We start from the raw sequence: 25,661 nt of genomic DNA on the forward strand, positions 1-25,661 counted from the left end.
GGGACTAAAAGGGAGCCTCAAGTGATTTACAATGTTCAGTATTCAGTTCTGCATTTCATAAGGTTGCTCTCTTTTGCCTTTGCTGCCTTTTCACTTTCCATAGCGTTTGCCTTTTACTTGCTTAACTTAAGCTGATATGCTTTCTGATTGCTATTTTTTTTAGGTATTCCCCAATGTTTGTTTTAAACCCTATCCTATTTTCTGGGTTTTTTTTTCCATTCACATTTATATCTTCCTCCCCTCCCCTCAACTTTCATTCAGCCTAGCCAGTATAAACCTAGCAAATTTCATGTTTCATGTTTGTCCTTAACCATTTTCCAATGCATTTCATTTTCCAATGGTAATGTAATCCCTTAATGTCAAGCACTATTCTCTCTCTCTCTCTCTATATATATATATATGCGCGTGTGTGTGCAAATTGTAATTTTGGGAGCATATTCCACATGTCCTTAAGTTTTAGAAACAGCTTATTTGAATAAAACCTAGTCATTGGCCCCAGTATCTCTGGATAATATTGCCTTAGCCAACCCTAACACTGTTTGGCAAGTAAACCTCCCACTGTGTTGGCATAATCATGATTTATGCACAACATGCCATGGTTTAAGCTATGATTGTGTAAACTTGTGTGGAAACCACAAGTTTAAATCACACACATTTACAAGGTATTTGTTTTCATAAATGTTCATTTAAACTGAACAGCAACATTATCAGGGGCAGTACAGTGAAGCACCATAGTCACAACTGTAGCTCTCTTTACCAGGACCAATTCTGTAGCCCAGATGTTGCCAAACCACATCTGGATTTGGTTCTGGAGTCAAGCCCCAGCCCCTGCCCCATGTGTGCACCATGTCCTGCAGTCTTTGCAGTTTCTTCCTCCAATTGGCATTTGTTAGTCCAGTGGCAACTGAAAAGATGGACATACAGTAGATAGCAATTTTCCTTTTGCCCATTTGCCAATAAGAATTTTTGTTAGAAGTGGTGAGCATATCTGTTCTGGTCTGCCCATACTTAATCAATCAAAGCAGGAAGAGGATTGTGGCTTCCATAACACTGATACATCTAGGTGGAATGGCTGAGCCTCTGCAAATGCCAAGTCCAATCTGCCACTGCATGCATATGGCCAGTATCTCGCAGGATATACCACAAAGGCCCCAGTGTTGTAATAAATGGAGTTACCATTAAGTGTGCAGACCATTTTACAGAGTACAGGATGACAGGTCCCTATCCCTAGGAGTTTACAATCTAAACATCAACACAGGGAAACCACAGAGGAAGTGGTGGCAGTGGTAAACAGGGAAGCAATATGTTATTTCAGTTGCACATGCATATGCTGAGTTTCAGTTAGGCATGAGAACTAGGGGGTTGTGCCAAAGGCTTAATGGAAAAGGTGTGCTTTGAAAGAAGTGTATGACCAGATCAGCTAAAAAATAATGTATTCTATAGTTAGCCCTTTAAAAACTGTAGCAGCTGTTTTAGCAGTAAGATGTTATGCACTGCTTTGAGGCCTCTTTTAAACTGTAGGGGTTGGATCTAGATGTAAGTTCATTGAACTTAATTTCCATTGAAAACTATGAAACCTGAATGAGCTTATGAGCTTATCTAACTTGGTCTGGATCCAGCCCTAGAACTGAGTGCACCCTGAGAAACTCAAACTTAAAAAATACACTGAGGAAATATAAGTACTAGAAAAGCAAACCGAAATACAAATATTTCACTATCCATATACAAATGCTTCCAACATTAGGCCCAGTTTGGTATATGCCACATGGATGGCTGGTGAACACTGAGAGAGAAAATATCTATGCATACTGGGATTGTTTAGCTTAGAAAAAAGGTGAATAAGGGGAGACATTATAAAGGTCTACAAAATTATGCATAGTGTGAAGAAAATGGAGAGACATTTTTTTCCCTCTCTCAGAATACGAAAACCCAATGGAGTCATCCCATGAAGCTGATTTCTGGGAGATTCAGGACAGATAAAAGGAAGTACCCCTTCATACAATGTATAGGTATGGAATTTACAAGATGTAGTGATAGCCACCAGTTTAGATGGCTTTAAAAGGGGATTAAACACATTCATGGAGGAGAAGGCTATCAATGGTTACTAGTTATGATGACTATATACTACCTCCAGTACCAGAAGCAGTATGCCTATGTTTACCAGTCACTGGGGAACATGAGCAGGTGGGAGCTATTGCATTCACTTCCTACTTGTGAGTTTTCACAGTCAGCTGTTTGGCCACTGTCTGAACAGAATGCTGGACTAGATCGACTCTTGGTCTGATCCAGCATGGTTCTTCTTATGAGTTTGCAGTCTTGTATGCAGAGAGCCACTTGTGAGTTCCATGGGCCTCAAGGATTTATTCAGAGATATGCATGTGCAGGATTGCTGCCAAATAGGTGCAGTTGAAGGCTACGTCAAATAATCCCAAGGTATGTGTCCTAGAGAACCATCTTTCTGGAGGGTCTCGCTTAGTGGAATGGGGCCTGAACTCAAGAATATAGCACATGCTTTAGATGGATAAGATCCCAGGTTCAGTCACTGGCATGTCCAGTCAAAGACCTCAGGTAGAAAGGCTGGAACAGATTTGTGCGTAAGATCACGGAGTGCTGTTGCTTGCCAGAGTAGACAATAAGATAGATGGGTCAATGGTCTGAATCAGTGTAAGACAGCTTCATATGAATAATAAAAGCAGAATAACACAGTAGAGGCTGGTGGCTCCGATGTCAGTGAGGCAATGAATCTGCTCCAGGTTTCAGTCAGAACCAGTCAGAACTCTAAAGGAGGAAGCACCTTGGATAGCTCCTTTAGAGTTTGACTGAAACCTGGAGTGGATTCACTGTCCCACTGACATCGGAGCCACCAGCCTCCTCTGTTATATCATTTTTCAGACTTCTTGATCCTGCTACTAAGTATTGCCAATTTGTTACACTGTAGAAACCTAGCAAGCCTGACACTACAGCTAATGTAAATTATGTTGCACTAGCAAAAGCAATCTCTGTTGCAATGCCAATCGCATTTGCTAGCTAGTGCGATGGGTTTCCCCAGAAAACCTCAGAAAATCTGCCATACCAGCAAATGCTAGCAGTATTGTGCTAAAGGTTGCTTATGCTAGCCCAACATAATTTACATTAGCGGCAATGTCAAACAGGATACTGCCCATTGCGTCTTTTCCCTGCTTTACCTTTTCTTGGTTTAATAGCCATATATAGCTATTAAATATCTATATCTATATCTATCTATCTATCTATCTATCTATCTATATCACAGACACACACACACACATATATAACACACATATATATAACACACACACACACACACATACATATATATATATATATATATATATATATATAATATTTGAAATGGAAATGTTATACAAAGTATGAAGAAGAATGGTCTGTGCACGTCAGTATGTAGCTGTGAGTGTGAAGGAAAATTGATGGCAGTTGTATTCCCTGTCTACTAAGTAGAAACATGTGACTTTAGACAGTAGAAACATGTGATTCTGGCCAGCTGAAACTCCATACCCTCCAATATTTCATAGATGAAAATAGGGCCACATTGTAGCAGTCTCATTTTCATATCAAGAACTGCTGCCTGAGCCATCTCTCCACCTCAAAAATTATTACTTATTGCTGAAGTTCCTACTATGCCTGTTGTATCTGGTTTTCACTTACTCTGCAATAGAATAATAGCACTTCGACTCAGAAGGTGCCTTGGAGGTCATCTAGTCCAACCCCTGACTCAGTGCAAGATCTACAATGCAGGAAGCTACTACTGCATCCCTGAAAGATTGCCTGACCTCTGCTAATTTAAAAGAAAAAGCAATATTTTCCTATTAGTTAAAGATGTAGTAGAGTTCAAGATATGCATAATGACCATAATGAGTGTGTTAAATGGCAGACTATGCATGGCATGGTGCTTTACATCACATACATGCGTCCACCCAGCCAGCCAGAGGTTTACCATCTATAGATCCTGGGAAAGGAGCTGAACATTGAAGAATGACAGCTCTAACAACTTGAGGATGGCCACCAATGCATTGCCCCCAAAGAGGAAATGCATCAGCAAAAAAGAGGGCAAAAACGTATATAGATTTGCATAAAAGTTGCAGATGATGATGATGATGATGTGATTTGAATTTCTTAGTCATCTTTCTTTAAAAAACTACAACAAGGTGACTTACAACAAAATTATTTAAACATGCAAAATATAAAATAGCTAATAACAATTTCCATTAAAATACCAACAAATAATACAAAAACTAAAACATCAGTATAGACCATAATCCCGAAACAAGTGATGCAGAAAAAACCCACCATATGCCTTCAGATGCCTGGGAGTAGAGGAAAGTCTTGACCTGGTGCTGAAAAGATAACAATCTTGGTGCCAGGCAGGCTTCATTTGGGAGAGCATTCCACATTTTGGGAGCCACCACTGGAAAGGCCGTCTCCTGCCCTATGGAGTGCATAATTCACATGTATATGTGCACATTTAGAAATCATTACTCTAATTTAAAGAGGAATACATATCCCACCATAGCTGGGAAGACTATGACTAGGTGACCTGTGTGCCTGCTGCTTAGTCTGCTCTCCAGGTGCTAACTGTTGAAGAGCAACTTTAGGGCCCCTGCTCTCTCCCTTCTTATTTTTATCTTTAAACTGGACAGCTCTCTGAATAGAGGAGGTCCTCAAATAGAGGACTGTCCTCCATCAAGTTGGACACAGGGCCACCCTAAACAACTCATACTAACCAAAATTCAACAAGGTATCATTCAACAGGCAAAATGGGGACCAAACAGGATCAGTGATTAACCAGGGGCAAAGACCCCCCCAAAGGGGGGGGGCTGTCCCTAGTAATGGTGTACAAAACCCACTCACCAGTCTGCTGGGGGGTCTGTGGGGGTGAGGAGGTGATCTATTCCTCCCCCTGGAATCCTCCCCGGCCACCTCCGCTCCGCGGCGAGTCTGCGGAGCCGCTGGCTGGGTCCATCCGCTACGCCATTTGCGTCCCTGCTCTTTGCCATGATAGGCTACGTAAATCTTTACGTAGCCTATCATGGCAAAGAGCAGGGACGCAAATGGCATCCACTACGCCATCTGCGTCCCCGCTTTTTGTCATGATAGGCTACGTAAAGATTTACGTAGCCTATCATGACAAAAAGCGGGGACGCAAATGGCGTACTGGATGCCATTTGCGTCTCTGTCCCTTCACGTGATAGGCTAGGCTATGTAAATCTTTATGTAGCCTATCATGGCAAAGAGCAGGGATGCAAATGGTGTAGCAGATGCTATTTGTGTCCTTGCTCTTTGCCGTGATAGGCTACGTAAATCTTTACATAGCCTATCATGGCAAAGAGCAGGGAAGCAAATGGCGTCTGTTACGCCAGATGCCATTTGCGTCTGCAGACCGGCAGCAGATGGCTGTGGACTGAGCGGATGGACCCGGACCTGGCTGGTGGCAGGTAGGGTCTGTCCCAGGCGAACTTCGTGGGGTGGCAGAGGTGAGTGGTCCATTCCACTACGGACTCCGGTGGGGCGGATTCTAAAGAATCCAGCCTCATTGGAGTCCGTGGCGGAATTCTCAGCCATCCCTAGTAATGAGAGACTTGGATCATAGGGAATCTTATTTGCATTAAATAGGAATTACGTTTCAAGAAGCAAGCAGGCTGAGACTCATTCTGAAGACCAATGATGATGGTAAGAGAAGCGAGTGCAGCTGTTTTCCCATGAAAGGCATCTTGGAAGTCCTGTTTGAAGGCTGTAGACAGAGAGGTCACCTTGACTGTGAGGATTTGAAAAGCAGTGGGAAATGATAGGCTTACCATATCACAAGTACTTCAAGGTGTTCCTTGAGCCTGTCAGCAGTGCTAACTGCTGCTTTTCTTTGCTGCATACTGCTGGACATTTCCTGCAATGAACAGTCATTTGTGAATGTTATGGGGAACAGAAAAGGAAATGAAGACTCGATTTTGTACAAAGCTCAAACTCAGTTTGAATGATTGCATGTCACTTCCATTTACACCACAGAGGTTAACTCATGATACTATACTATAAAAGAGAAGGAAAGCAACCTGATTGACAAATGAATTAAATAGGATAGTTTGGACAGATTTAACTAATTGATTGATTAACTGTGTGTGTGTGCGCTTCCTCTGGATTGCTTACAGTATATCATATATACTAATAGCGCTGAGTAATGACCGTTATATATGGTCCATTCACACCTCTAATCTTGCATAAATGGTGGCTTTACAGTCACTATTTGCACAGAAGACCTTTTACGCAGAATAACGAGCCACCATTTTTATGCAAAATGGCAGCTCACTAGAGGACCAGGTGGCTGCGTGGAGCTCGCTGGGCACTTACTGGGCCAGCCAGGGGATTGTGCGGCATGGTGAGCAGGGGCCAGCACCAAGCAAGCACCCGGTGAGCATGGATGCAGGTGAGTCCATCCAACCCTACTCTGGTGTGTGCCCATGGCTGGGTATATTCAAAGGCAGTGAGAGCACCAAGGAAAAAAAAATCACTGCCTCTATTCAATCCTCCATATGCTGCCCAGTGGAGCTTTGTCCGGCTCTTAGTGTGCTGGCCCTAAGGACACTGTGGACCCATCTGAGATCTGCTGTAATGCACTGGGTAGGCACTTCCAAGATAAAATCTCTTGCAATGGCCAGGGCCTAGACTCCAGTGTTACTGCAGTTGAACCAGGTGAGGTCTTCAGAGCACAGCCTGGTCTGGTTTTCTTGGATGAGTTTCAGTTGGTACAGCTCGAGGATGTGGACAAGGTGCTTGGACACGTTTGTGCGACCACTTCCGTATTGGATCCTTGCTCCTGTTGGGTTATAAGCACCAGTAGGGAGGGAACAGCTGGCTGGTAATTAATGCCTCCTTGCAAGAGGGAATGGTCCTGTCCTGCCTGAAAGAGGTGGCAGTGAGGCCACTCCTGAAGAAATCCTTTCTGGACCCAGAAGATCTAAACAGCTTTAGGCTGGTGGCAAATGCTCCTGTCCTGGGCAGGTCCTTGCGTGGGTGGTGGCCAACCATCTCCAAGCACTTATCCAGATCCATTTCAGTCAGGGTTCAAGCTGGGTTTTGGCATGGAAACAGCTTTGGTCACCCTGTATGTGACCAAATGCATTCTGTATCATGCATTTTGTATGTGACCAAATGCATTCCATGTGACCTATGGTCATCAGGAGAGAGATGGGAGTGTGATCCTGATACTCCTTGATCTCTTGGTGGGTTTTGATACCACCGACCATGGTATCATTGTGGGGTGACTGTCTGAGCTGGGAATCTGGGGTATTCCATTGCAGTGGTACTGCTCCTGCTTGGAAGATCAACTCTAGAAGGTGGTGCTTGGGGAACCTGTGGATTCTCCAACATGGGGTTCCTCAGGCATCGGTTTTGTCCCACATGCTATTTAACATCTACATGAAACCGCTGAGTGGGGTCATCCAGAGTTCTGCACTGTGTTGTAATCACTATGCTGATGACACGCAGCTCTATTTCTCTTTTTCATTCTCATTAGGTGGGGCTGTGGATGTGCTAAATCAGTGCCTGGCCATGACAATGGACTGGATGAGGGCTAGCAAACTGAAGCTCAATCCAGACAAGACTGAAATGCTGTTAGTGGGTGGTTCTTCTGACTGGATGGAGGGTGTTCAACCTGTTCTGGATGGGGTTGCACTCCCCTTGAAGGAGCAGCTTCGTAGCTTGGGGGTTCTCCTGGAGCCACCTCTATTGCTTGAGGCTCAAGTGGCCCAGAGCATGGAGTGCCTTCTGTCAGCTTCAGCTGGTGGCCCAGTTACACTCCTATCTGGACAGGGATTTCAGTAATCTATGCTTTGGCAATCTCCAAGTTAGATGACTGCAATGCACTCTACATGGGGCTGCCCTTGAAGACTGTTCAGAAACTCCAGCTTGTACAAAATGCAGCTGCCAGATTAATAACTGGGACCCGAAGGTCTGAGCATATAAGACCAATTCTGGCCCACTTGCATTGGCTGCTGTATGTTTCCAAGTCAGATTCAAGGTGCTGGCTTTAACCTATGAAGCCTTTCATAGCTTGGGACCACGATACCTGACAGAATGCCTGTCCCGACCTGAACATGCCCAGACACTGTGATCAACATCTGGGGCCTCCCTCTGAGTGCCACCTCCAAGGGAGGCCTGAAAGGTGGTAACAAGGGAGAGGGCCTTCTCAGTGGTGGCCCCCCTGACTTTTGAATAAGCTCCCCCCTGAGGCCTGCCTGGCGCCAACACTGTCATCTATTTGGCACCAGGAAAAGACCACCTTCTACTCCCAGGCATTTAATGGAATGTGGTGGAGCATCTTTGTCTGCCGGTTTTGAACAAGTCTATTAGGGAATTGCTTTTAGCTGTTTACATTGTTTTAATTTTTTTGTGTTAAAGTTTTAGACATTTTATTATATGTAGTATTTTGTAATGCTGGTGTATTTTAAAGAGAGCTTCAGCTATTTATTTATTTATTTATTTATTTATTTATTGGGGCTTTCCAGTGCTGCTGCCTGCTGAGTGCCTGAAAGCTGAGTGAAGAATTTGCATTTGGGTCTGTTGTCAAAAGTCCTTTGAAGAAGAAGAAGAAGAAGAAGAAGAAGAAGAAGAAGAAGAAATCCTCGCTCAGCTTTCAGGCCCTCAACAGGCATCAGCACAAGAAAACCCCAAGAGGGGAAGTCCTGGTTAAGTCCTCTAGGGGGCTTTTCAGAAAGCTCAAGCAGCTGGAGAGGCAACAAAGCACAGAATGGGGCAAATGTTGAAAAATAAAGGGTAGTATCCAATGTTAGTCCTACTTAGAGTAGAGCCATTGAAATGAATGCAATTTAAGTTAGCCATGACTAACTTAAATCATATTCATTTCACTGGGTCTACTCTAAGTAGGAGTAACATTGGATACTCATAGAATCATAGACTAGTAGGGTTGGAAGGGCCCTATAAGACCATCGAGTCCAACCCCCTGCTCAATGCAGGAATCAAAGTCAGAGTAGGGGTGTACGAACCTCACTCACCGATCTGCCTGGGGGGTCTGTGGGGGGGAGGCGATCCATTCCTCCTCCCCCCAGAATCCTCTCAGGCCAGCTCCGCTCCACGGCAAGTCCGTGGAGCTGCTGTCCAGGCCCATCTGCAGCCGGACGTCTGTCCGCTGCCCCGCTGGTGTGCGGACGCAAATGGTGTCTGGAGTAGCGGACACCATTTGAGTCCTTGGTCCTTTCGTGATAAGCTATGTAAATATTTACGTAGACTATCATGGAAAGAGCAGGGACGCAAATGGTGTAGTGGACGCCGGACGCCATTTGCATCCGCACACCGGCAGTGGACGCAAGGACTCAGCGGATGGACCCGGACCCAGCCGGTGCCAGGTAGGGTCCATCCGGGATGAAGTTCACGGGGTGGTGGTGGGGAATGGTCCGTTCCACCACGGACTCATTGCAGTCCATGGTGGAATTCTCCACCACCCCTAAGTCAGAGCATCCCTGACAGGTGGCTGTCCAGCCTCATCTTGAATGCCTCCAGTGTGGGAGAGCCCACTACCTCCCTAGGTAAATGGTTCCATTGCTGCATTGCTCTAACAGTCAGGACATTTTTCCTGATGTTCAGCTGGAATCTGGCTTCCTGTCACTTGAGCCCATTATTCTGTGTCCTGCACTCTGGGATGATCGAGAAGAGATCCTGGCCTTCCTGTCTGTGACAACCTTTCAAGTACTTGAAGAGCGCTATCATATCTCCCCTCAGTCTTCTCTTCTCAAGGCTAAACATGCCCAGTTCTTTCAGTCTCTCTTCATAGGGCTTTGTTTCCAGTCCCCTGATCATCTTTGTTGCCCTCCTCTGAACCCTCTTCAGTTGTGTGTGCTCTACTATCCAAAGAGCACACACAACCCCCTTAGACACTTCCTTACAGTAAAGTAAGCACTGAATCCCTGCACCCTGAGAAATTTCTCTGAAATTCTCACCCCGTCCCACAATTTTGGGGTGCAATTTCTTTTTGACCCTACCCCAAATGAACCGTCAAAAATAAATACATTGAAAAATTCAGCACAGTGTTAGTTTATCAGTTGACTTTAGTGGTACTAAGCACACATTGCTGGGACCAGAACACCATGTTAGATAAATGTTAACAATAGTAATGAACAGCACTCTGGGACCTGGTTGAGGGAAAGCACATGGAAGTAGCAGAAAAGTAGATTCCTAGTTTATCATGAATGCGTGAACTAGAGTTTAGTTCCTAGAACCTCACAGTCATCAATCTAGGACTTCTACATGTGATTAAGGAATAAAAACAGGAACAATAAAAAACAAGTGGGTGCGGGGATGCTAATCCCATCCTAATTCTCACCAGCATCAGCATCCTGTGAGTCAATGGCACATGACTGAGTCCTTGGAGATTGCATCTGTAGGCCAGGACAATAAACAGAGCATGTTGTTACCCTAAGAAGAGCATGTTTTCAGCATCTTTTATACCCTTATCTCTTATTTATGGCTCCATTGGGAGGAGCATAACCTTTTATCCCTTTTTCCATGCTGGGTAGGTTTTGTTTTCAAAACACCATCTTCAGAATTGACCTCACAGCCAATCATGGTCTAGTTTACAGAGTCTTAAGTTGTCAAAACTACAGCTGAATATGCTGTGCATTGCAGACTTGCTGTTGTTTTTTTAAATTTCGAAAGAGTTGATGAGTACCATAACCCTGAAAGATTCAGTTAGCCTCTCAGTTGCTTGATATTTTATGTGTTCTGCTGTTCTGTGAATTTATTTGTCCAAATTAGTTCTAACTGCTATAGAAAAAACCCCCACAACTATTAAATGTACTGTTTTTTAGGCATGCCATGTCATTGATTTAAGGAGCTGTGTATTGAGGGGGTTATTTTAGAACAAAGCTTTAGACCTAGGGGTGAAATGTACATAAACAATTTAGGGGTGGCTCATGCAGAAATACTTGTTTCCAAACTCATCAACGGTTTTGCCACAGACTTGTTGATTCTTACAAAAGCAGAGACATAGAATGCTTTGTTTGGAGTGTGGTGTTGTTGTTGTTTTAACCCACCCAGTCACAGAGATTTGGGATGAGTTACAATAAACATAACCACCTTTTCAAAACCAAAATTTAACTAAGTCTAAAGTGTGAAACCTTTCACCCCCGCACTCTCCATATTTTCCATCTATCCCCACCCATTCCCAAACCAATCCATCTGAGACCCTTGCAGTGGTGTAGTGGAGCTAGGCATGTCCATTGTGGGAAATCCAGTGCTTTTGGGGCCTGACTCAGCTTGCTGAACCATAGGTTTGTTCCCCAAATCCAGGAACTTTGGGGGAATTTTTTATTTGCGCAAATAGCCATTTGCACAAAATGTGGGCATAAATAGTGCAATTTGTGCAAAATTGCATCCGTAACTTGTGTATTATGCACAAATGACACCATTTACAGCCACATTTTTGCGCAAATGGCCATTTGCACAAATAAAAAATATGAAAAATCTGCCAGCCTAAAAATTGTTACACACCAAGTTGGGCCAGCTGGTGGAAGATGGAACGAAGTCCAGGAGGCTGAACTGAGAAAAGCTCATCGAGCTCCACCCCCAAACGCATTCTTCCAACATCCCTAAGCGGAGCCAGGGCTTGCAGGGGTGCAGCACCAGCACTTCTTTATTTGCAGGGACACTGATGTCATCTGCCACCCCCCCTCTGAATTCTTTGTTCCTCTGAACTTAGTTGCAATTTTCACAGTAGCTGAGGGGAAATACATTTTCCCAACAACAGTATATTGTTCCCTGTTGTAATATGAAGTATTCTGTGGGAACTTGGTCTTGAATGGGCAATTAAGACCCATTAGCTTTACAAGGGACCTGCTCCTGGTAGAGAGGAAAACTGCTAGAACTGGTTTGTTGATATGGATCAACACAGCTACCTGCATTTTGGGAGTCTCCTTGGGGGTGTGGCCATGGGAATTGTCAAGACAAGCACCTCCACTTCGAAATTTATCACTATACCATTGGAATCTTGGGTTCCAATTTAGACCTACAGCCACAATCCATTCATTCTCCTCCTCCTCCTCCTCCTCCTCCTCCTCATTCCCTTAGATCACAATATCAACATAATTGAACAGTATCATCAAAACCCTTCCTGCTATTTTTGCTCTCTTGCCAGTGTTCCTGAGAGAATTACTTTCTCCTTCGGTCATGTTTCCCCCAATGCATGGGAAGGATAATGCTCCCCCTCTCGACCATTTCCAAAAACAAGACAACCTCTTAAGGCATTGGCATAGAGCACAACCTCTCCAATTGTTAAAATAATGTTACCATATAAAATTAGATCTGATTTAAAGTGTAATGATTTAAATCACTAATTTAAATTAATTAAGGGCGCAATCCTATGCATGTTTAGACAGAGAAAAGGCCTACAGCTCAGCATTCCCCAGCCAGCAAAGCTAGCTGGGGAATGCTGGGAATTGTAGGCCTTTTCTCTGTCTAAATATGCATAGGATTGCACCTTAAGTAATTATTTCATGTTCTATACATTGGTAATCTATATTCCACTTTGGGTGACTTTTTCACGCATCCATTTCAGCATAGTGAAATGTGAATTCCTGGTACAGTAGTACTTACTGAATCCATGGGAAAGGACTTGTCTGAGTATTTCTCAACTCACCTTGAGAAGGTTTGTGGTGGCCTTCTGGGTTGTAATGTGGTCATGTAGTGAGTGACACATTCAGACAACCTTCATACCAACTTTCAGCGCACATGAAGTAGCCCACATTACATTACCGTAAAATGATAGCATAGATTGGCCTATTTTGTGCGGCTCTTACTATTGTGAGCACCCAGCTGGAAATAATAGGTTGCAAAACCCTCGGCTTCAAAACCAGTCTAAGAATCCACATTTGTCTTACTGGCAAAATAAATTATTCTTCATTACATGTTTATCTGAACCCAAAGTGGTCCACATCAAATTTTCTGGGTCTGGGATTGAAATCTAGGAATATGTGAATCTCCATCTGGATGTATCTTAAAAGTATTTCCACATGGCAACTGCTTGAGACCTCAATAAGAAGGTTTGGAAGTGTTCCTGAATAAAGCCCTTTTCAGATGTTTGGGCTGCTCCTCTATACAATGTGTGTGGGTTTGCAGGCACTCTCCCTGCTGTAGGCACAGTCATAAGCTTGCCTGAAATTTCATATGCATATGCAATCTCCATCTGATCTGGAATCCAGAAGATGGAATCCAGAAGATGTCTCAATGAAGATGCATGTGGTAGTGGTTGTGGTGGTGCGTCTGCTGCTGTGATGCCACCTTCCACCTTACAGAGGGACTGCAGCTCAGTGGTAGAGCACCTGTTTTGCATGCAGAAGGTCCCAGCTTTGATCCCTGGCATCTCCAGGTAGGGCAGGAAATGGGGATGGGCAAACTCCTCACAGCCTGCCTCACATGCTGCTCACTGGACCCCCAACAGGCAGCCACCCACTCCTGTTTGGTGTGCCACGCAAGCTGCCAGACAGTCCGTGGGTGCTCAGAGAGTGGTGTGCACCATCCCCACATCCTGTGAGCTGCCATTCTGCATACAAATGGTGGCTCTGCTATTTACATAAGTCATCATTTGCATAATGGTGGCCGTAAATAGTGGAGCTGCCATTTTTATGCAAAATGGTAGCTCGCAGACAAGCAGGGATCCCTGCACTTGCCTGACAAGGTGCACATGGGCAAGCACAGGGATCTGGAGGGCTGAGCCAGTGAGAAACCACTGAGCCTCAAGCCCCAACTGGAGTCTTGTGACACCCTAGCAGGAAAAACCCCTGCCTGAAATCCTGGAGAGCTGCTGTAATGTCAGCAATACTGGGCTAGATAGACCAGTGATCTGATTCAGTATAAGGCAGCTTCCTATGTTCCTATATGTGTGCATTAATTGAATGCATGAGCATTCTTAAATGTCTGAAATGGGCTAATGGTGGTGGGTACTGTTTCCAGGAGGACAACCCTTATTTAATGATAGGGAGATAATGGAGCCTGTACAGGCTTCTCTGCTCTCACATTGACACTTGTGTGAATGTCCAGTTGACCAGTGTTGCCTGATGCTCTGGGCTCACATGTACTGTGACGATGCTGTATGTTGCATCCAACAGTTAGAGTGATGGTATAACAGCATAACATTGAATTTTCTTGTGATATTTTCTCTTTTCCAATACGGTGGTGAAGTAGCAGCATTGTGGCCTGCAAAAGCAGGATGCCTAATTGTGTGGAGAGATTATGTGTGTTTGTATGTGTGTGTGCGTGTGTTGGGGATGAGACTACTGCTAGTCCCATGCATGATGCTGTTAACCCTATATATGGTCATTTAGCCCCCTTTTCACATATGAAAAGGGGCTTCTGTTTTAAATAGATGAGCATATGTCACTGTGTAACTTTCCATGTCTTGTTTTGCAGAAGGGTGCTCTGTCTTGTCACTGTCAGCTCTTATTCAAACTGTATGCACACAGCTAGGAAAAGGCAGAGGTGATTATTCTGCACTTGGGGAACAATTGAGAGCAAATTGAAGCAAACCAAGATAATGGCTGGAACACATGGTGTTCCTTTCACCTGTGCTATTCCATACTCCCCCCCCCTGCATATACACACGTCCCAAATGAGACCCATGAGCTTTGAAACCAAGATCCATTTTGCCTGATCAGACACTGCACGTACGTATATAAATGCATGTGGTTCAGTTTGTGTTCCACACAAAAGAAGGCAAGATAGAAATGTTTCATTTAATTAAAATTGATTTTAAAATTCCCTTGATCAATATCGAGTTAAAATTCATCCCTGCAGCAACAGGAATGGCATATCTCTGAAATGCCTGTAAGGGTGGTGCTTTTGGTGTTCAGGAGTGAATCTTGGTTGAATGAATGGATACCTTTCTTGGCTCAAAGAGACATGCTGTTCTGTGGAGATGCCACCAAAATGTTGTTCTGCATAAAATACACTTCCTTGGATGAAAACATCTGAGCAATTTTGAGGGAAACCAAAAGAGCTTTAAGAAGAGTAGCAAATTTCTTAGGGGACATCCAATTTGTCTCCTACAACTAAAGCAGGAGTGCAAAACTCAGGCCTGGAGGCCAAATCCTGCTCTCTGGGGTTTCCCAGATGGCCACACCCCCTTCCCCTAGCCCAGCCCCTCTCCCCTGACAACTAATCATTTGGTGGCTTCCCAGCTTTTGTGCATTTTTTGTTCCAGTTCTGGATAGTTGAAATGCTTCTCCTAAGGCTCTGTTATTGGCAGTGGGAGTTTCAAGCTAAAATAAGCTGGCAGTTTTGGTATATTGGCCTTGTACCTTTTGGATTTCTCCCTGTCCACTACTAGAATGTGGCCCTCAAGAGCTTCTTAAAATGGAAGCTTGGACTGAAACAAATTCAATACCCCTTTGCCAGTGTTGAGCCTTAGGAAACTACTGGGTGGGGGGTGCAGGCTATTAAGAATATAAGAACATAAGAAGAGCCATGCTGGATCAGATCAAGGGTCCATCTAGTCCAGCATTCTGTTCACACAGTGACCAACCAGCTGTCGACTGGGAACCCACAAGCAGGGCACGAGTGCAACAGCACGCTCCCACCCATGTTCCCCAGCAACTGGTGTACATAGGCTCACTGCCGCTGGTATTGGAGGTAGCACATAGCCATCAAGACTGGTAGCCATTGATAACCTTGTGATCCAGGAATTTGCCCAACCCCGTTTTAAAGCTATCCAAATTGGTGGCCATCACTACATCCTGTGGTAGTGAGTTCCATAGTTTTAAGTATGCGCTTTGTGAAGAAGTCCTTCCTTTTATCTGTCCTAAATCTCCCACCAATCAGCTTCATAGGATGACCCCGGTTCTAGTATTTTGAGAGAGGGAGAAAAATGGCCAGCCACCATGCACTTCCACACACCCTTCCTCAGCAGCCACCTTCCATTTCCAAAAGGCAAGGGAATTAATTTACTTCTCCATCCGATTGCCTTAAGAACATAAGAAGAGCCATGCTGGATCAGGCCAAAAGTCCATGTAGTCCAGCATTCTGTTCACACAGTGGCCAACCAGGTTTCTGTGGGAAATCCACAAGTAGGACATGAGTGCAAAGCACCCTCCCACCCATGTTCCCCAGGAACTGGTGTACATAGGCATACTACCTCTGATACTAGAGGAAGCATAAAGCCATCAGGACTAGTAGCCACTGACAGTCTTATCCTCCATGAATTTGTCTAATCCCTTTTTAAAGATGTCCTTGTTGGTAGCCATCACTACATCTTGTGGAAACAAATTCTGTGGTTTAGCTATACACTGTATGAAGAAGTACTTACTTCTGTTTGACCTGAATCTCCCACCATTTAGCTTCATTGGATGACACTGGGTTCTAATATTATAAGAGAGGGAGAAAAATATATTCCTATCCACTTTCTCCACACCATGCATAATTTTGTACACTTCTGTGCCTTTCAAGGGATGCTAATACTTTTGCCTAGTAAACCACTTCAAGTGGCTATCTGTCACTGGATAGAAATGCATGAGCTGTGAGAATAATTTTGTGACATCTGAAGATATTGCTCCTTGATCAACTCGGAGCTGCTTGCCAATTGGCTACGGGCAATCATACCACGCTTGCTCAAACAAATGGTTGGTCCTACATTTAGTCTGCATGACTCTTAGGGCCCAGGCAAGCCATTTTATTTCATTTGTTTGTTTATTTACATTTCTTATCTGCTCTTTCTCTAGGAGCCAAAGAGGGTGTTCAAAACAGGCATAGAGAGATACATGATAGACAGATAGATAGATAGATAGATAGATAGACAGACAGATGATTGATTGATTGATTGATAGATAGATAGATAGATATAATATTCTGAAAATGGAAAGCATGGTCCAGCCAAGCTTAAGTAGGTTTAAACCCCATTGATTTTAATAGGGGTTAAGCATGGTACATTTGAAATTAATGGGACTTAAATTTGAAATTTGAAAGCAATGGGATTTAAAAGCACTCTGTTCTTGACCTTAGCAAGATTGTGCTTACTGTATATCATATGAAAAAAGCAAATGCAGGATCTAGTGCTTATAGATGTGAAATGGTTGCTCAGGCTGCTTTGACCTTGAGTAATGTTTGCGATTGCAACAAAAAGAGAGAACTAAAAGGGAAATGCCCTATGAATTAAATACACTCACAGTATTGAGATTAATTAAAAGTAATTATTATAAATAAAAAGGAAAAGGGACTTCTGTTTTAGGGCAGATTCAGATATGCACTTGTGCAAAAGTTGCCATTTTTTTTTAGTATGCGCAATGCTCCCCACTCCACCATGCAGATAACTGATGCCTATTTTTAATAATACACTTTGGTCACAATCTAATGCATGTTTAGATGGAGAAAAGTCCTACAACTCCCAGCATTCCCCAGCCAGCCATAGTGGCTAGGGAATGCTTGGAGTTGTAGGAATTTTCTTTGTCTATGTATAGGATTGCAGCCTTAAAGGAGTATAAGGACAGCATCAAAAGGAGCTGGCTATCAGTATGGTACAACCATACAATCCCAACATGCAAGAAGAATAAAGGGCTGAGATAAAGGCCCTTATTCTCAGCACTTTATTCTTGGCTATTGGGAATGTATGGTTTCATATCCTTGATACTAAAAAGCAATAGCTTCCCCCTATCAGATCCCCCCCCCCCCATACACACACACTGCTTTCCATATGGTGTGATCCCACATCACAGAATATCACAAGTCACAACCATGTGGGCGGGCTGATTCCATGGGTCTTTCCCATTAGATCATTGTTTGACCTCCCAGGAGGATACAGATTCATACCACAGGGAAGTGGTTCTCATGGTCTCTCCCTCTCTCTGTGGCTGTTCGAATTACAGCAGGACAGAGAGTAGAGCTCTTTTATCTCTTGTCTCTGCCCCCTTAGCTACAGTGTTTAGAATGATACAGTGGAGGAAGCCATGGGTTGAATTCAGACTAAGCTGGTCATGTTTTAGTCCCATTGAAATTAATGGGACTTCAGTTAGTCATGGCTAAATAGTTCCATTGATTTTAATAGGACTAAAACACAACTATTTTAGCCCATTAATTGGCTAACATTTGGAGAGAGGAATTAGAGGGTGGATTATTTTAAGGGTGTCCCCCCCCTTCGTGTGAGAATTTAAGTACTGTGTCTATGTATGTGTGTGAAGGAGATTATATCTGATATGTCTAGCTGATGAATCTAATTTTACCTCCATTGATAGAAAATTATATTGTCTATTACAGTATGGGTGGTACATGCACTGGAAGACGTGACCAGCATTTGAAAGGCTTTGTACCAGGCACGAGTGGAGGGCGGTGGCTCTGAGTTCGGTGGGGCTGTAAATCCATTCTGGGCTTCAGTCAGAACCAGCCAGAACTCCAAAGGAGCTGTCCAAAGTGCTGAACCCTATCTGCGAAATGGGCTTGACACTTTGGATTGCTCCTTTAAAGTTCTGGCTGGTTCTGACTGAAACCCAGACTGGATTTACAGCCCCGCCAACATCAGAGCCGCCAGTCTCCACTGCTTTAATATAGGGAAGATGTTATTTTAATCCCTTAAAACAACAAATGAAATAATTTGTGTTTTTTGCAAAGGTGAATCTTTCTACTTGTTTGGGGTGTTGCATCAGCTTGATAACAGTACCAGGAACAGAAGAGAGGCTGCCTGACTCCCTAGTGAATTCTGGCATTGACGATACAAGCTATTTTGGTAAGAAGTATTGCCATTAGTCACAGTACTGCACTTTTATTAGTCCCAGCCAGAAGATATAACTGAAGCTATCTTGATCATGAGGCTTCACAGCTTTGGATGGTAGCTTGTTTTCCCTCCAGGTAGGCATGGGGCCATTCTACGAAAGTTTAGTTCATACATTTCTCTTCTCCAGTTCTTACACTGTCTCTCCCCGTCCTCCCCATTACAATTGAATGCAATATATGGGGAAACAGGAAGAATATGTTCAAACACAATGTGTTGTTCAGATCACAGACTCCCTTGTATGATGTTGTTCTAACCTTTACCACCCTGTTTCATTAAATTAAAATTTATTAGAGGTTTTTGTAGTTCCTCATTACATAGTAGTTCCTCGTTTTTGTAGTTCCTCGTTTTTTGTAGTTTTTGTAGTTTTTTGTAGTTTCTCATTTTTTGTAGTTTTTGTAGTTTTTTTGTAGTTTCTCATGTTTGTAGCTTCTATTTTTTCTCAGTTTCTCATTTTCTCATTTTGTAGTTTCTCATTTTCTCATTTTGTAGTTTCTCATTTTCTCATTTTGTAGTTCCTCATTTTGTAGTTCCTCATTTTGTAGTTCTTCATAGTAGTTCCTCATTTTGTAGTTCCTCATGCAGTTCCCCATTACAAATATATGCGGAAACTGGAAGAATCTGTTCAAATAGAATGTGTTGTTCAGATCACAGACTCCCTTGTATGATGTTGTTCTAACCTTTACCACACTGTTTCTTTAAATTAAAATTTATTAGAGGTTTTGGTTGTTCATCTCACTGAATAGCTATAATATTTTGTCAAGTCTGTCTTTTCTTTTCTTTTCCTATATTTATAAGGTGCCTTTCCAATGGGAAATTGCTCATGGCAGCATACAAAGTTGTCAAAGGCCTCAAACGAAGTATGAGGCCAGCAGGCCAAAGATCCCAAGCTACTCCACCAAGTTCTGATGTTTGGGTTGTTGCCACTCTGATGCTCTGAGATGCAGTCTTTTATTTATTTATTTATTTATCATCAATATTTATATGCCACCTTATCAGATGAAAAGCCATTAGGGCAGTGTACAACAGTTTTAAATAAGAAAATCTTGCAACAGTAAAAAACAAGAACATTAAAAACAGTTAAAACATTAAAAACGATACATTTTGAAAGGTTAAACTGAAAAGATCCATCTTTACACCCTTTCTAAAGGTCAAGAGAGTTGGGACCAATTGTAGTTCTTGAGGAAGTACATTCCATAGTTAAGAACAGAAAAACAGAAGAAGAGCCCTACTGGATCAGACCAATGTATTCTAGCATTCCGTCCACACAGTGGCCAACCAGCTGTTGACAGGCAAACCAAAAGCAAGACATGAGTGCAGCAGCACCCTCCTGCTCAGGTTTCCCAGCTGCTGATGCACATAGGCATAATGTCTCTAATACTGGAGGTAGCATATAGCCATCAGGACTAGTAGCCATTGACAGCCTTCTCCTGCAGGAATTTGTCTAATCCCTTTTAAAGCCATCCAAATTGGTGGCCATCACTACATCTTGTGGAAGTGAATTCCATAGTTTAACTGCGTGCTGTGTTTGGGAGCAACACAGGAGAAAGCCCTTTCACATGTGCCTGACAAATGGGCCTCTGTGGGCAATGGTGCTCTCAAGAGGGCCACTCTTACGGATCTTAGTACCCAGGCAGATTCACTGCAGTAGACAAGGACTCAGTGGATGATTGGCTCCTTCCACAGTCATCTGTCCAGATCTCTCAATTCAAATCAAATTAGTAATGCTTATTATTCATCTCACAGGTTTTGCTAGCCTAGGTCAGAAGGCTGTCTCATTCCAATGGGAAAAAAATCAATTGGCATATACAGTGAATGTTTATGATCTGCCCCTTGGCTTTTCATATGAACCCAAGCCATTTAACCTTTTGGCAGCAGTCAGCTATTGCAAAAATGTGCCCATAGTCATTTAGTGATCAGCTCTTCCCCTCCACACATACCAATGGCTATTCTACAAGTGTGATTGGAAAATGTTACATGATGTCATCATTTAAGGGTAGATTGGGGCACTGGTTTAGTGAGAAAGAGCAGCAGGGCCAGACTAGTTGAGTCATCAGTGCACTTCCTGAGTCACATATTCTGTGCTAGTTACTACATGGAAAGTAGCCTCAAATTGCAAGCCATTGGTAAGGTTGGGTGGTGATTTATTAAATATGGGTTTTGATGCAAGACATTCTTCTTTTGCACATAGCTAAGCTCTATATTCCTCACCCCCTGCATTGGAAGTGCATCTTTTTTGAGGTTCGGCATCTGGATAGAATGAAACTGCCATTCCACAGCTTTCCCTCTGTCTTGACACTACTTTTCAGACTTTTGATGTGATGGAAATGGAGGTCAGGTTGCCATCTTTAATATTTCTGAGCAGTTCTGCTACACAGCATATACTGCTGTACCGAAGAATGTAAGAAGAACAGCTGTGCTGGATCAGATCAGAGGCTTAACTTGTCCAGCATTCTGGACAGCCAGATGCATATGGGAAGTCCACCAGCAGGACATGAGTGCAATGGCACACTACTGCTCATATTCCCCAGCAATTGGTATACAGAGACATACTGCCTGTGATACTGGAGTTAATATTTAACAACCATGATGTATAGCCACTGATAGCCTTATCCTCCATGAAATTGTCTAATCCCCTCATAAAGCTGTCCAAGTTGGCAGCTATCACTACATCCTGTGGCAGCGAATTCCATAGTTTAACTATGTGCTGTGTGAAGAAGTACTTCCTTTTATCTGTCCTGAATCTCCCACCATTCAGCTTCACTGGATGACCCCAGGTTCTAGTATTATAAGAGAGGGAGAAAAATGTTTCCCTGTCCACTTTCTCTAGTAGCCACACCCCCTCCATGGTGGCTATTTTGTGGGAGCACCTACATAGTGCCCATTTTGTCACTGGTACCCATGGCACTTTGTCAGGGTTCCAAATGTGCCCACAGGCTGAAAAAGGTTGGGGACCCCTGCACTACACCATGTATAATTGTATACACCTCTATCATATTCTCACTCAATCACAATTTTTCTAAGCTAAAAAGCCCCAGACCTTCTAACCTGTCCTCATAGAGGAATTGCTCCAGCCCTTTGATAATTTTGTTGCCCTTTTCTTGCATCTTTTCTAGTTCCACAATATTATTTATTTATTTGATTTGTACCCTGCCTTTCTACCAAGAAAAATGGCACTCAATATCTCTTTTAAGGTGTGGTGCCCAACACTGTATACAGTATTCCAAGTGTGGTTGCACCATAGATCTGTATAAGGGCAATATGATATTGGCAGTTTTGCTTTCAGTTCCTTTCCTAATGATCCCCAGCATAGAATTCACATTTTTGACAGCCACACATCAGGTCTACTGCACAAAATGGCCACATTTAAGATAACAAAGCAAAGCATATGTTTCTTCTGTGAACCCCACCTTGAACATGGGGCAGTACAAGTGCTATGCATGTAGCATAATAGTCAAAATGGAGGTGCCTTGGGGTGGAAGTGAGGTATAAGATTTGGCTACATTCTTTCATAAAGAAAAAAAGGCACTTTGGGGAAAATTCTGATATCTTAGGGAGAATCAAAGCAGCAGAATGTGCAAGAGTCATTACTAAGATAATTTTATTATCACTATTCTTATAATATTATTACAGTCATCACTTAGTATGACTAGGGACATTTAGTATCACCGGGACATTTTTGGACTTGCTGGACTTCTGTGGAACACCCGACTTGGCTTGCCTTTGCAAGACGAGCCAAGCCATGTGGTTTCCCTGAGTGTTAACACTTTTTTTTTGGTCTCAGCTATAAGTTGTGCAAATAGAGATTTGCACAAATTCTGGCTACAAATTGCACAAAGGTGCACATGTTGTGCAAATATTGGCTGTAAATTGGGCACATTTCCATCATTTGCACAATTGTGGCTGTAATTTGCACAAATTTTGCAACTTTGCACAATTCACAACCAGAATTTGTGCAAGTGTTTTTTTTAAAAGTTTTTGTTTTTTAAAAATGGAAATTCCACCAGCTGGTCTGACTCACTGCATACTGAGTTGGGCCAGCTGGCGGAAGACAGAACGGAGTTCAGTGCCTGAGCCGCTGAAAGCTCGTTGAGCTCCACCCTTGGAAAGTACGGATTCCCCTATGTAGACTTATATGCAAGATTCACACCTCTATTTTGCATATAAGTCTATGGGGACATCCTGGAGATTGCCATTTTTTTTTTTTAAAATGGCGATCGGCGTGGAGGCAAAGGGCTCCCAGTGCAACAAGCAGCCATGCCATCCCACGTGGAATCCTCCAGGAGAGGAGGTAAGTGGGGCCTATCCGCCGCGGATTCCTGAGGCTGGATTCCAAAGATTCCAGCCTCATTTGAATCCATGGTGGATTTCTCTAACATCCCTACTCCACCCCCAACCAGATTCCTCTGACATCCTTAAGAATGAGGGGAAGTCTGCCTCTGTATGCGTGTATGTATGTATGTATGTATGTATTTTATTTCATTTCTATACTGCCCAATAGCCGAAGCTTTCTGGGCAGTTATGCCAGTTGCTGGGAACACAAGTGGGAGGGTGGTGTTGCACTGATGTTTTGCTTGTAGGTTTTCCATGGGCAGGACTGGCCACTGTGCGAACAGAATGGTGGACTCGGTAGGCCTTTTGTCTGCTGCAGCATGGCTCTTATGTTTTTAAGATACAAAACAAATATAGCAACCAGGTTTTTTATGGTGCAGATTGGTGAAGTATAATATCTTCACAATATCACCCTGAGGGCAATGCTGCCTGGATTAATTTTATAGGTGATACTAACTAATCAGAGATCTCATAGATAATGCAATGAAGCCACAAAGCTAGTAGTCGAGCTGCTTTGGCTACTGTACCTGGTGCCATCACCGAGAGCAATGTTTCTGGAATAGCTGAACTCTCTTGAAGCAATTACTGAAAAATATTGAGATTGTGGGGGCAGCCTAATTTTTCTGGAGCAGAATTGCAGTAATGATTATATCCCATTTATGTTCAGCATAGTGCCTGCAGTGATACGATGGAGGTCAAGGAATAATGCTTAACTGTACCTTTCTTTCATTTGTAAAGGACTGCAAGCAGAAGAATCTGAAGTCTTGGCAAATATTTGTCAAAAAGAGCCACATGAAAAGAATGAATTAAAAATAAAGGAAAGCTGTAAGGATGAAAAGAGCAATTTTCATAATAAGGCATCCCGATCATACTGACAACAGGACATCTATGAATCACATTGATGAGGATCCTTTACATACGTGGTTTACAAGATCTTTCCTGTTCCTTGCAAAGGACAATTCTTTCTATGCATGGAAATGGATGTGGCACACTGTTTAAAAGGAGCTCGATTTTGAGCTCTTATGTTGACGAGGCTCTGAACTGGGCTTGCTTTGGTCTGTTTTCCTGCAATAGGTGAATCTGCAACTCGGCATAGAGGAGTTTCCATCCAATATCATTGTCATAATTAGCCTTATGGTACTGGAGCCTTGCATGGTTGCTGGGACTCCAGAGGTCTGCTGTTGGGAGTTCTTTTGTGGCTTATTCTTGGCTCCCATGACCCCTGTGGCCACCCATGGGCAGGACAGAGGTTGAAAGAGTTCCTCCCCTGCATCCAAAATCAATACCTTTTAAAAAAGAAATGAGAGAGAGTGCAAGAAGCCACTAACCATCTTTTCCACCAAGCTAGGCAGCCTCCGAGTGTGCCTCAGCTGCTTCTCTTTTGAAGTTCAATTTCCCTGATTCAGAGGGGTCCAGAACTCAAGGCCCACCCACATCTGCCCTGCTGTATGCCACCTAGGACTGGATAGAGAGCCTCAGGAGAGACTGGCTGCTGTGAGGATGTGGGTGGGCTGCAGCAGCATCTTTCAAATCCTGGAAACATGATTGCATAAGCCAGCTGAGGTGGCTCACGACACAGACTGCCCTCAGTGGAAAGTGGGCTCGTTGAAGGCTTCCTGCCTGAATCTTGGCTTGAGTAAAGAAAGACATGGTAGTGGTGGTGATGGTGGGGAAATAAAAACATTCTGTTAACTGGAGTGGAGTGTGGTTCTTCCTTAGATCTTCTCCAAGTGAATGAGAAACAGATCTGGAGGAACTGTACTGCATGTCGTCATTTCCACTTCATGTGAGCACGTAAGTCATTGACTCAGCGTGAGGCTGGGCCAGTGGAGAGGACTGGTAAGGTTCCCTCAGAGCCATCTTAGTTGTCCACCTGACCTCTCCACTTCTGTTGCAAAGGGTTGCAGTGCTTACATCTCTCTCTCTCTCTAACGTCTATCATGCAACTTTTATTTTTTTTAAAGTTTGCAATTTGACTCCTGGGAAAACAAATGAAACAGACAGAGCAGATGATTATGACCAGCACTGTGTAGAGCTTTTGTAGATCCAAAAACTGCAGCCCAGATGCATTCCCAGAAATAAGGACTTACCCTTTCGAAAACCTGCATTAATGTCTCAGGAGTGGACAGATGTTTTTTAGGGGTTGCAACCCTGCCTCCATCTTTGAGTTCCACAAGCAAATCACATCATCAAGGGCATCAAGGGTAGGCATATTTGGACACTTCTTAAGGGCCCACACCCCAGTAGTGGTCCGATGACAATAGCCCCTGGAGTTGCTCCTCCTCTTCATCATTGCAACTTCTTTGTTCACCTACCTCTTGTTCTGGCCCAGATAACAGTGGTAGTGAGAAAGAGGTGCCACTGCCGATGTGCTCACTGGCAGTGCTGGCTCCTGGTTTTTAAGGGCCCCAGGCAAAACAACCTCAATGGGCCCCTCCCTCAGTGAGTCTACCTCCTCACTGCCATTGTCACCAGTTGCTATTGCTCCTCATCCTCTTTCTCATAATTGCTATCACTTGCTTGCTCGATGTGCAGAGAGCCAGGG

This window comes from Heloderma suspectum, chromosome 4 (assembly GCF_057233095.1).
Source record: "Heloderma suspectum isolate Gila_16-S chromosome 4, 16-S_ref, whole genome shotgun sequence".
Taxonomy (NCBI): Eukaryota; Metazoa; Chordata; class Lepidosauria; order Squamata; family Helodermatidae; genus Heloderma; species Heloderma suspectum.